The 13,033-nt window shown below is 41.2% G+C and overlaps 1 long non-coding RNA gene across 4 annotated transcripts in view; it reads left to right on the top strand.

Annotated features, from left to right (window-relative positions):
• The window catches only part of LOC133512297 (uncharacterized), an 85,049-nt gene that overhangs the window by 64,628 nt on the left and 7,388 nt on the right, over positions 1 to 13,033 (top strand). The window contains exons 4-5 of one of the 4 annotated variants that reach the window (XR_009798154.1): positions 533 to 607; positions 12,019 to 12,764. The exons of 1 other annotated variant lie outside the window; for it this stretch is intronic. This is a non-coding gene — a long non-coding RNA (uncharacterized LOC133512297). Of the gene's footprint in view, positions 1 to 532; positions 608 to 12,018; positions 12,765 to 13,033 lie in introns of those variants that run through there. 2 more of the 4 variants (XR_009798156.1, XR_009798155.1) reach the window with 2 other exon arrangements.

Raw genomic sequence — 13,033 nt, 5'->3', positions numbered from 1 at the left:
CGCTTTGCAAACTACGTAACTAATTTTGCCTTCAAGTATTTGTTTCATGTATTCCCTGACAGATGACACAAACCTGAAAATATTCCCTGCCATAATGCTCGGGGGAACAGACCTCCAGATTTACCCAGACATAGCCACTTTTGTATTTCAAAAAACAGTGTCCAGACAGGATTGGAAAAATCATCTCGGATGTCATTACCTCAATCTGCAAAGTACAAGATGAATAATGAGTACCAGGGTTCCATCGCTCCGCTGTATTCATCTGCAACGCTGTATCTGGCTGTTTAAATCTATGCCGACAAGTATCCTGAGAGTGTACTGTAATTATATTCAGGCACTGCTTGTGGAATCATTGGACAGTCTCATGTATCAATCGGGACGGCAGCACCACATATTAACAGCAATGTGAATCAAAACTGTAATGTGAATCATAACTGTTGTAACGTCTACTCGATCAGGACTATATTGTCACCAAGGATGATTTTTGTGTTATCTCAATGCTAAATTATATTATATGACTTGTGCCCAATAGGGTCACCAGTGAGCAGGAGTCTATCCGTACTGAGAAGAGGTAGATTTCTCAGACTGGGTGCCAGTCACTTGTAAGGTACTCACATTTTCCAACACTGCCCAATTTCATGTTAAATGAACCTAATATTCATAGTTTTGGAACATGGGAGAAAGTACATAGAAAAAAGATTGCAATCCGGAAATGTGGATTGTTCTGTCAACCGCTAAGCTACCATGCAGCTAAAGAATGATATCATCTGGGGATAGAGATTTTTTTTATTATTATTCTCAACACACTTTCTTGGCATCTTCTGCCATCTAAAAGTTTTCCCAAAACAAGAAGTTGGTTACTTTCTTTCACATTTTTAATAAAGATCAACCAAACGGGCACTTGAGTGATCAAGTGGTTGGCATTAGAGATTCACAGCTCAGAGGTTTGAAGTTGTAATCTTTTCTCATATCTTCCTTCAATGTTATTCCTATGTTTTTTCTCGTCCTGGTCCTCATATTTTCTCCCACATTCCAAAACGGTGCATGTTAGTAAAGTCTGTCAAAAGGTTCAAATGTGAGCTCGAATGTTTGCTTGTTCACTATCCTGCAACTGAATATGTACGGTTGATTAACAAATTTCCTTCGGCGTGTAAGTCAGTCTTAGGTTGTTGTTTCCTACTTTAGTCATAACATTCAGGATAAAAATGCCAGTGTAAATCCACAAAACGTTCCGGTGATGAATATAGTGATACAGCGTGCAAGGCAAAGTAAGATATGATGTATTTCCTGTTGACAAAGCATTCAAGCTGCTCTCTGACCACACCTGGGGTGTCTCAATCCTTGCCGCTATCAGTTAATGAAGCCTGCTTGGTCCTGGAGCTTGAAGCAGCACGGAACCAATCTGCAGGACACACATCAGGGGCAAAAAGGGATTTGCGAACAGCAAGACTCTCACGCTTGGGGACATTAAGCATCAGCTTATGATCTGATGGTCTATCTTTGACTCTCCGAAATGGTGAATAAATTGCACTGAGATTTACTGTAGGTTCCATCCGTGGGTCCCAAGGAGGCATGACGCCATCGGTAATTAACTTGACTGCAGGACCTCAAAACAAAACGAGCATAACCTATTAACGATAGTAGGTGAGCGCGATTCGCTGAAGGTGCATCGCTCCAATCAGGAGGGAGTCAAGGCATGTGATGGAAAGTACAGTCGGGTCCACTAAATTCCCCGCTAGCCTATCAGTCTGAATATGTCTGGAACTGCCCCACCCTCCACACTACACGCTCTGCACTGAGCTGTTTTTTTTTTTTTTTCGTTCTCTCTCTGGGGGTAATTTGTGGGAGCAAATAGCGAAACATCAATTCTTTGTGACACATCGTGTCGAGAAAATAGGAACATTCAAAGGCCTTTATTCATCATCATTTTTTCCTCAGACAAATGGATTGCCATGCAGGTTGCTGGTCTCGGAACATCCGGCCCCGAGTGGGTGTACTGTATATCATCTCCTCCACTTGTGCGAGTGGCTTTCTTTTGAAATTGAGTTTTCAATACAATCGTGCTGGTATGCGCTCAGCTGAGCAGATGTTTTCTGACAAACGTTGGGCTTATTCAATACTTACAATCGTGTTGGGGAATTTCTCTTCAATACAGCAAGGGGATTAAAAAAAAAAAACGCCACGTTTTGAAAACCGTCATATTGTTTCACTTCTGACCCGATTTGACTTTCAGATGTCTCGCATGAATAAAGATCCCGGTCTGAACTGATCTCATCATCGCAATTGCTTGCGAGCCTTCTCCTTAGCCCCAGTCACGCAGGAGTGTGGGAACATTACACTTTGGGCCTGTTTCTGGATTACTTCGCTTCATCCGGTGAACTCTTTTACTCAGCAGATGAGTCATGGATGTGGTTTTCGGCCTGACAATGACCCAAAACATACTGTTAGAGAAACAAAAGAGTCGCTCAAGGAGGATCGTATTAATGTCAGGGACTGTTTTTTCAGTCTTTAGACCAGGGGTGCCCAGACTTTTTCACCCCAAGATATACTTTGCAAGTATCCAGCCTCTCACAATCGATGGGGGGGGGGTGACTTTTTTTTTTTTAAGAATGACCATTGATGAAATAGAATTGCCACGTCACAAAGATCTACCCACTACAAAAATGCAAAACATAATCATTTTAAAGTAGATTGAAGATTCTTAACGCGTAAATGTATGTTTGTGTGCCTTGCATAACCGCATGAGCCAATATTACACAATATCATTAATTTTAAAAATTTTTTTGGGAACTATATGAGTTCACATTGATGATCACTAAACACCACACGAATGAAAATGCACACTTCACGTCAGTGGATTCGTCCAACTGCAGTGAGAAACACTCACAATCTGAGATGTCAGCCATGGCTTCACAGCGCCGTGTAACTATACTCCTTTTACAGCTGCAGAGATTTTATTGAAGATAATATTTCCGCCTTATTTTTAAAAAATCGGAACAACGAGTCAGCTATGCCTCTTTCACCATCTCACCGTCTTGGAAGGACTTCTTGTTATTTACAATGATGTGACGAACCCGGAACGATGCTTGGGTGGCGGCTTTCGCTGTTGAACTATATTGTGTGAAAAGTGACTGCTGGCCATTTGGATTTTAGTTCATTCACTTTTCTCATTCTCAGCTTGCTTTTCAGAGGAATGTCGGTGTCGTATTTTCCATAAACGGTTAAAAAAAATGCCACGACACATTTCACTACACTTGTTGAAGAGGCAAACACACTTCGAAAATGACTGGTCGATCGCAATCGATGCATTGTGCACCCCTTCTTTAGACCTCAACCCAGTAAACAGTAAAAGTGTCAGGTTTCCAAGCAGCAACCCATGGTCAGATGATCAGTTACATTTTTGAAAATAAGCAAAACGAGGATTGACTTGGTTTATTACTTTAACATTTGATAGTAGGGTAAGTGGCGTCACGGTGGGGCAACTGGTTAGCACATCTGCCTCACAATTCCGAAGATTCAAAATCTGACCACGCCTGTGTGCCGTTTGCATGTTCTTTCCGTGCCTGTGTGGATTTTTGCCCGGCACTCCTGTTTACTCCCATGGACTAAAAACATGCATTAATTGGAGAATCTAAATTGCCCATGGGTGTCAATTTAAGTGCCAGTGTGTTTTTTATGGGCCCTGCGATTCATTGGTGACCAGTTTGGGGTTATCCTCTGTTTAGGGTCTTCCTTCCACCCTGACCCTGCAATAAGTGAAATCTGCACTATAGAAAATGGAAATATAGGCATGTTTTATAGCATTTATAGCACTTGACATTAATACAAATACATTCAGACACAGAATAAATTGAGTGAGACAAAGTGCAATGTATTACACAAAAATATTGCATGAACAGTAAATGGGAAAAAAAGGCTCGTAACACTAACACCAAAAATCAGTGAGGTGTGATCTGCATTTAGTGTACTGGGATACCACGAAACCACAAGATTACTCTAATACCAGCCCGAGCCCCTCCACTGGGGAAAAAAAAAAATCACATAATGCGCAGATATACTTATTATTGTGGCTGATAGAGTATGTAGTCTGTAAATATCTCTACCAAAGCTGCTTACTGTACATTTGGGCTCTTTACACGAAGAATAGCAGGCTTGTTGCCACACAGTTATACAGTGTAGAAAATAAGTATTTGAACACCCTGCTGTTTTGCAAGTTCTCCCACTTAGAAATCATGGAGGGGTCTGAAATTTTCATCGTAGGTGCATGTCCACTGTGTGAGATATAATCTAAAAAGAAAAATACAGAAATCACAATGTACCTTTTTTTCATTTATTTGTGTGATACAGCTGCAAAAAAGTGTTTGAACACCTGTCTATCAGCTAGAATTTTGACTCTCAAAGACCTGTTAGTCCGCCTTTAAAAGTCCACCTCCACTCCATGTATTATCCTGAATCAGATGCACCTGTGTGAGGTTGTTAGCTGCATAAAGACACCTGTCCACCCCTTACAATCAGTATGACTCAAACTTGTAACACGGCCAAGACCAAAGAGCTGTCCAAAGACACCAGAGACAAAATTGTACGACTCCACATGGCTGGAAAGGGCTAAGGAGAAATTGCCAAGCAGCTTGCTGAAAAAAGGTTCACTGTTGGAGCAATCATTAGAAAATGGAAGAAGCTAAACATGACGGGCAATCTCAATCGGAGTGGAGCCCCATGCAAGATATCAACTCATGGGGTCTCAATGATCCTTAGAAAGGTCAGGAATCAGCCCAGGACTACATGACAGGATTTGTTCAATGACCTGAAAAGAGTTGAGACCACCGTTTCCAAGATGACTCTTGGTAATCCACTAAAGACGTCATGGTTTGAAATCATGCATGGCACGGAAGGGTCCTCTGCTAAAACCGGCACGTCAAGGCTTGGACATGTCAAGTTTGCCAATGACCATTTGGAATGTATAGAGGAGTCAGGGGAGAAAGCTTTGTGGTCAGATGAGACCAAAATTTAGTTTTTTGGTCATAATTCCACTAACCGTGTTTGGAGGAAGACGAATGATGAGTTCCATCCCAAGAACACCATCCCTACTGTGAAGCATGGGGGTGGTACCATCATGCTTTGGGGGTGCACATGGGACAGGACGACTGCACTGTATTAAGGAGAGGATGACCGCGGCCATGTATTGTGAGATTTTGGGGAACAACCTCTTTCCCTCAGTCAGAGCTTTGAAGATGTGTCGTGGCTGGGTCTTTCAACATGACAATGACCCGAAGCACACGGCCAGGAAAACCAAGGAGTGGCTCCGGAAGAAGCTTATCAAGGTTCTGACGTGGCCTTGCCAGTCTCCAATCCTAAACCCAATAGAAAATCTTTGAAGGGATCTGAAACCCTGTGTTTCTTAGCGACATCACAAAAAGCTGTCTACAGGAAAACGTTTGACCTCTGTAATTGCAAATAAAGGCTACTGTACAAAATATTAACATTAGTTTTCTCAGGTGTTCAAATACTTATTTGCAGCTGTATCACACAAATAAATCATTAAAAATCATACATTCTGATTCTGGATTTTTCTTTTTAGATTATCTCTCTCACAGTGGACATGCACCTAAAATGAAAATTTCAGACCACTCCATGATTTCAAATGTGTTCAAATACATATTTTCTTCACTGTATGTATGAAGTGATAACAAAGATCTCCATAGTCTCTCTCTCTCTGTCTCTCTCTCTCTCTCCTCTCTCTCTCTCTCTCGCTCTCTCTCTCCCTCTCTCTCTCTCTCTCTCTCTTTGTCGCGGTCTCTCTCACACAAACAAACACACACCACCATGCATACAAGTGCAGACAATCCAGCCTTTCCAATAAATGAAAGGGGTAAAGAAAGCTCACAAAGGACCAGGGAAAATGCCAAGTGTCTTATTAGTGCTTTAGCAGATGTGGCTGGGAATCGATGAGTGACCCCACTGGTCACAACACAGAACACACATCAGGTACACTCAGTCTCCACTATTCATCATAACGAAATTTAAAAAGAAAAGAAAAGAAAAACACACACAAAACATAAAGCCTTCCTTCCTTCTTATCCGCCTTCTGGTCTGTGCTTTGGGAGAGAGATGCTAGAGTGCTGCCAAGAAAAGGCACAAACAACTTAAGGAGTTCTTTAGTTTCTTCCACGGTCCTCGGAGATCCGCCTCCTATTCCACCACTACACGGCACAGAATACAAGAAGAAAAGAATCGACTTGACTTTCTTAATTTTATATCCACACTTTCTTGAAAGGCAAAGGTTAAGACTTTAGATTGACTTATAACTCTCATATATGTGACAGACATATTCCTACCTTTAGTGTCTTCTAATGTGGCCATATTTGATGTTTCTGTACATTATTACCGCAACTTGAGTATTGCATCTGACACTGCTTTTGTGTGCCGGGTTTGTCTCAGGTGCATCTTTGTACTGCCTGGCCCATTAGACAGTGGGCTCGATTGAACAAGTGCTTAACACCTGCTCTTGTGACGGGTGATGAGTGCCCTTGCGCTGCCCTTCAGGCCGGTCTTTTCTAACCACTGTCAAGTTTTCTCCACCTCAGCCACTGTCGGTGGTCCCTAAGCAGTAGAGGGCAAGTACAAAAAGTTCCTCTTGGTTCTGACTTTTCTTTTCAAGTTTTTGCTTGCTCAGGCAATGAAATGAAAATCTTTCCCGAAAATTTGATTAACAGCATTGGGTCCGATGCAAATCTCAAACCTAGAAATTCATAGAGAAACAGGGAATTGTTTATTTTTTTGATAGCTTTTGAGTAGATTGTTTCTTTATGTACTTTGTTTTTAAATTAATTTTTTTACTCAGTATTTCTTCATTCTCTGTCATGAAATCAACTGGTCTACTGTTTCATGCAGATTCATCTTCCAGTTTTACGGAAATCTGACCTGAATGAAAATGGTCTCTCACACACAACAGAAATCCCACACACATAACACTGAAATGCCGAAACACTTTCACATTCTTCTGAAATGCTCTCATATATGTACTGAAATATTCTTTTCAGTTGTGTACACGAGACCGTTTCAGTTGTGTGTGAGTGGGTTAGTCTGCGGGAAAGGTAATTCGGAAATGTGTCGCTGACAGCTTCTCATGTTTTCTCCCATCTGTGAAATCAGCAGGAAGGCCGCCATGAACTTATCAAAAGAGATTGGACGGACCAGGATATTCCACATGAAAAAGGTCCGGATCGTGGAGGATCAACGTAACAGCCTTGGGAAACAGCTGGGGTTTAATGTTGTTTGCCCAAGTAGAGCCGTGGTGATGTCAAACGTTGCCCGTGTTGCACGAAATACCAGTTGGCTAACGCACTGCCTGAGCTGAACTCCTGATTTAGTTTCCGTCTGAGGAAAATCTCAACAATGGAACAGATGGAGAACCAGGCTGGAGGTGCTGATGTGTGATGTGAGACTCAGCTGAGTGGAAGGCACCATGCTGTAATGTTTCACCAGTTTGGAGCGCTAAACTATATTATGAGCAATGCCAGACTGGTTTCAAATCACAGTGCCTTACCGAAATGGGGCGCCACTGAAAAAGAGGACAGAAGACACACCGTAAACTTCGTCTGCAACAGATTACTGCAGTTTAAGGTCTGGCAAACAGCAGCTTTTTGGGTTCCAAGAACAAATGGTGATTGTGGATCAGCGGGTAGAGCAGGTCTTCCAGTGACCGAAAGGTAACTGGTTTGAAACCTGGCTGCAACTGTCCGCGTGTCAAAGTTTCCTTGGGCAAGATACTGAACCGTTATTTGCTCCCAGTGGGCGTGGCATTTGGCCATTGGTGTTTGAATGTGTGTGTGAGGCTTTGGTGTAGCTAAACCGTTGTATAAGTCATCCATTTACAAGTACAATGACATCAAGGACGGTGGGAAAAAAAAACAAAAAAAACTCTTTACCGGGGTCAACACATCATGCATTGTTTCGATTTCTGCTGATTTAGTAGGGGTGAGAGGTTGGTTACATCCTGGACTAATCTCCTGTCAATCACGACAGGCAACTATTCAGACTCGCCTTTCTACACACGGGCAATCTTGCGTCTTCAATTAACCTGACATACAGTGTATTGTGTTTTGGATTGAGGCCAAGGGAAACCCACACAAACGCAGGAAGAAAACAAACTACTCACAGAAAGGCAAATATTTCATCCCAGATGGCCTCAAAGGTACCTTTTCTCAAACAAAGCTCATCCTCTTGTAATAAAGTCACATGCCAAGAGGAAAGAATGTTAAATCCTGGATTTTCTCCATTGTTTTCTTTTGTTTACTGTAGATTTTTTTTTACCTCCCCTGAATTCATTGGAAGGCACCACTGTTTTGCTCCCGCTATACACAGTATTTCACATACCTGTCAAAGGTGTCTGATCAGGCTTTCCAGTTCTAGTGTATGCTTTGTGAGGGATCACTGTACTTTCAGTTTTGTCTTAGTTATATTTGCCTTTTTGCTATCCTTATTGGAGGCACAGTGACACAACTGGTTAGAGCATTGGCCTCACAGTTCTGAGGACTTGGATTCAAATCCCGGCAACGCCTGTGGGGAGTTTGCATGTTCTCCAGTTCCTGCGTGGGCACTCCATTTTCATTCCACATCCCTGAAACATGCATTAATTGGAGAATCTAAATTGCCAGAGGTGTGATTGTCAGTGCGACTGTTGTCTATGTGCCCTGCGATTGGCTGGCAACCAGTTCAGGGTATACGCCGCCTTCTGCCTGTTGATAGCTGGGATAGGCTCCAGCACTCCAGTGACCTATGTGAGGATAAGCAGCTCAGAAAAAGGCTGGATAGATGAATTTATCATTCAGTTTTGACGAGACACTTGAGAACCACTGGAAATCTCAAGGATCGAATGGTAAGTCCACCCCTGACGATTATCTACCTATTTTTTCACATTTTGTTCACCTGCTTCCCATCAAAATCAGCAAAGAGGCAATTGTTGGATGGATTCAAATGATTATCCTGAGCAATTATCTTGTGTGTTAAAAGTACACCTTCAAAGGTCTTCAAACAGAAATGTTAAACCTGTTCGGTTGTTGCGTGTGTGATCGACATCGAGGTCGGCCAAGCCTCAAAATCTGTAGCGGTGACGTGAAATGGAACAAAAGCCAATTCGGAAGAGACCTGGACCTGATGATTTTGGGGAGTACTGTCAGGATTTTCTGTTAATATCTTGGTGTCCGATACTTAAGAGAATACGGGCACATTGGTTGACTTCTGTGTGCCATCATCTTAGTTACATTTTTGAAACTCAGTTAGCCCATGTGTCCATGTGTGTACCACTTTTCTAGAAAAGGTTTAAACAAAGAAATAAGTGGTTCATGCTCTGGAATTCGATTTTTCATTTACATTACAATAAACAACGTTTCACATCTCTCTTTACTTCACCTTTCTGGTTTCAGAATTGACTGGCGCTGACAGGCGACCAGTTCAGGGTTGTCAGATGGGCAAAGTGAGGATAAGTGGGATGGAAAACAGATGGATGGAAGTTCATTAATAAAAGTTATGATGAAAAAACAGTCAATGGCATCCAAGTGAACAATAAACATACCGTAGCTGGGTAATGATGAGGTGCTGGGCATTATTTGCAGTTACTCGGGAAAGCGAGCTGACGCTGGTGCACCAGAAATCCTCCTCATGCAGGACATCTGAGAGATTGCTAGCTGTTTTAGTATTGTGTGGGTATAAAGATTGTTTTACAGGTCCAAAAAATGTATATACACGAAAATAGGTTTTAAAAGATGATGCACAGGCCGAAATGTTACAATAATGTTTATGAGGCGAGCAGGGAAAGCCAAGCAGCTAATACCATCTGCGGGTTTAAAGATACAACAGAGTCCCAATTTACTCTACATTATTTGCAGATGGGATCTAATGAAATTAAATATTGACGTGCGGTACCGCTTGTGGTTCTTCATTCATTGAATTCATTACTAACCTTGCCTGTGATCCAAATCAATGAAATGGTGAGTGAATGATTGCTTGAAAAATACATGTGACAGTAGAGAAGTATTAAATATGCCTAAAATGTGGTTTTGGAACAGTCTGATGAAGTGGTTGTTTTCACACCCTCGTCATTGTATTCAACAGTGGAACCGAAATGAATGTACACCTGAGATTTGAATGAAGGTGCTTGTGCTTCTTCAAATTTGTGTCTCTTACAATCATCCACCGGTGCTACTAGTTTTACGTTTTTTACCATGTCGGTGAAATGCACTTTAAATCCAGATACAGTTCCGTTTGCGAGTGATTAAATGCACAATAGACAACGTGCACACGGTGTTGGTGCAAAGACCAAAAATGTGCAGTCGTCAAAATCGATCGCTAACTTCTACTACTTGAACCAATAGAATTATGCTATTTCTTATTTTAAACTTACACATAAGTACTAATTGAAATTCAAGATTCTATAATTTGGATAAACTTTTATAAAAAAAAATTGCTTGAAGCAAATAAAATGCCTGAAAAATATGCATTTCTAGGAATAAATATCATAGAACAAATATATTTTCCTTTGTTTTATCTTGGTTAATTTTTGTAGTGTGGGGAGGGTTATGTCATCCGTCACGGTGGGGCAGCTGGTAAAATGTTGGCTTCACAGTTCTGAGGTCCCTGGTTCAATCCCGGACCCGCCAGTGTGGAGTTTGCATGTTCTCCCCGTGCCTGCGTGGGTTTTCTTCAGGTGGGCACTCCGGCTTCCTCCCACATCCCAAAAACATATAACATTAATTGGACACTCTAAATTCCCCCAAGGTGTGATTGTGAGTGCGGCTGTTTGTCTCTATGTGCCCTGCGATTGGCTGGCAACCAGTTCAGGGTGTGCCCCGCCTCTTGCCCGTTGACAGCTGGGATAGGCTCCAGCACTCCTCGTGACCCTCGTGGGGATAAGTGCGAAAGAAAACGGATGGATGGGTTATGTCATCCAAAATATTAATCCCATTATCTGGACTATAGGAATTCTGCTGTTGTTGATTTTTTTTTTTTTTTTTTTTTTTTGGGGGGGGGCGGTTGGTTTTCCAGTTGTCCTGGTTCATCTTCCTGCATTTCCTGTTTTTGTTATAATTTAGTAGTTTTGTGTTTGGACGTGGTTTATGGTCAGGTTTTTCATTTGCTTACTGCTCCCATCTGAGTTTTGACCTATAGATTGTTTTATTTTCCCATCCACAAAAGCCTGCAGAAAACTAGTTGTATACTTGAGCCCCAGTAGACCCAGCATGTGACTTATCAGATTTATTTTTTTCATACTTCATTCAGTGAAAACATTTTTAAAAAAATATAGTAAGTGTTTATATCTACACACTGAACCCTCGACACACGCCTGAGCAACAAAAATGTTTCCGGAAAGAATAAGCCGACGGGCCCACACTCAAAGCCGCAGTACTGCAATCATCTATCATATTGACACTGTGTGCTGCAACAGAGTCACAAATGTCACTTCAGTGTCTCTAACCACGCTAACAATACTGGCCTTCTCTCCTATTTATCATCATCCAAGAGTTGCTATGTTAGCACTTGGGATTTTTAGAACGTATTATTATGTAAAGAGAGCAAAGGAAAGGAATACTGACCCAAAACTCTCATGCTAAAATACTTTAGTACCACTTACCACTATTAAACTTGATGAGTTTGAGTTTTGACTCTCTTTGACGCTTCACAAAATAAAAAGTCCATTACCTTGTCGTCGTCAGCACAAATGTTTTGTAAAAGATCAAGATTAAGGGTTGAATCCTGGCTTGCCACGCTCAATTACGAGGAAGAAAAATGCCAACACAATGGAAGTTGAACAAGTTTAGGCCTCTCAGACTTGAACAGGGTCTGTGCACAATCATAGTCCGAGTCCAGACCCAGAATCAGACCCACACCATAGCCCAAAAAAGAAAGGCTGTGATTTAAGACCACTCCATTTCCCGCTTGTATTTTAAACGGCACAGCGTTACTGGCTTCATGGTAGTGATAAACTCTCTCGACCAATCACCTTTTCATCCATCCCTTCAGGCGATTATATCAGCATCTCAGGCAGTCAACACCGACCGCGCACAGGCCGGACAGAGAAGGAGAAATGTAGCAGGGGAGAGAGAAGGACATTCAGCGTGAACTTGGTGCCAAAGATGGAGAAAAATCTGAAAATGACAGATAAAGGAAGAGAATATTTGGAACAAATAGTGCTTAAAACGGAATGGCCAGAGTCATTTTTTTTGTTTGAACTTCTCAGTGGGAGGTTCCAACAAGGAGCACTTATTAAAAGTGCTCACATGTGGAGCGCCATTATGAACCAAAACCTAGTGTGAGACTTCTCTCTTGTGTCAAGATGATGAACAGAAAAGGGAAAACTTGAAACTTTTCTATAGTTAAGAACTTTATTTGAATGTGTCTAGTTTTCACCTTTTATGTATTTGCTTCCCGCGACCCTTGTGAGGATAAGCGGCTAAGAAAATGGATGGATGGATTTATTTACGTGCTCTTATTTTGAAATGCACTTACTAAATCAGAGAATGTTATGCAGATGTGCTCAGAAGTTTGATTACCTGCGCAGAATATGTAACGTGTTATTCTTTAAAGTCAACATGAACCATCAGGTACAACATTTCATTTTCTTTTTAATGGGATTTAAATTAAACTTTAAGGCATTTCAGATGAGCACAATCGTGAAACAAGACAAAGAAAATAATGATGAGATATTCCTTGTTTAGTCATATTTGTATCTATATTCTGCCACAGTATATAAACTGCACAACTGTATATACCAGCAGCTATATATATATATATATATATATATATATATATATATTTTTTTTTTTTTTTTTTTTTTTTTTTTTTAGTTCTATGTTGACTGTGATGAACGGCAAAAAGGTTTTGGGATTTCTCAAGCAGCTTTAGAGTTACAACAACACAACTACTAGAACAAATATTACAATAGTCACTACGTAGATCATGTGGACTTTGGCTTCAAAACATTTGGACTATTTTTAAATTTTAGTAGTGTACCGCTGGTGCATTGTGTCATATCATG

This window comes from Syngnathoides biaculeatus, chromosome 14 (genome assembly GCF_019802595.1).
Source record: "Syngnathoides biaculeatus isolate LvHL_M chromosome 14, ASM1980259v1, whole genome shotgun sequence".
NCBI lineage: Eukaryota > Metazoa > Chordata > Actinopteri > Syngnathiformes > Syngnathidae > Syngnathoides > Syngnathoides biaculeatus.
The sequence above is the reverse complement of the archived record's forward strand: the minus strand, read 5'-3'. Positions and strand labels throughout refer to the sequence as shown.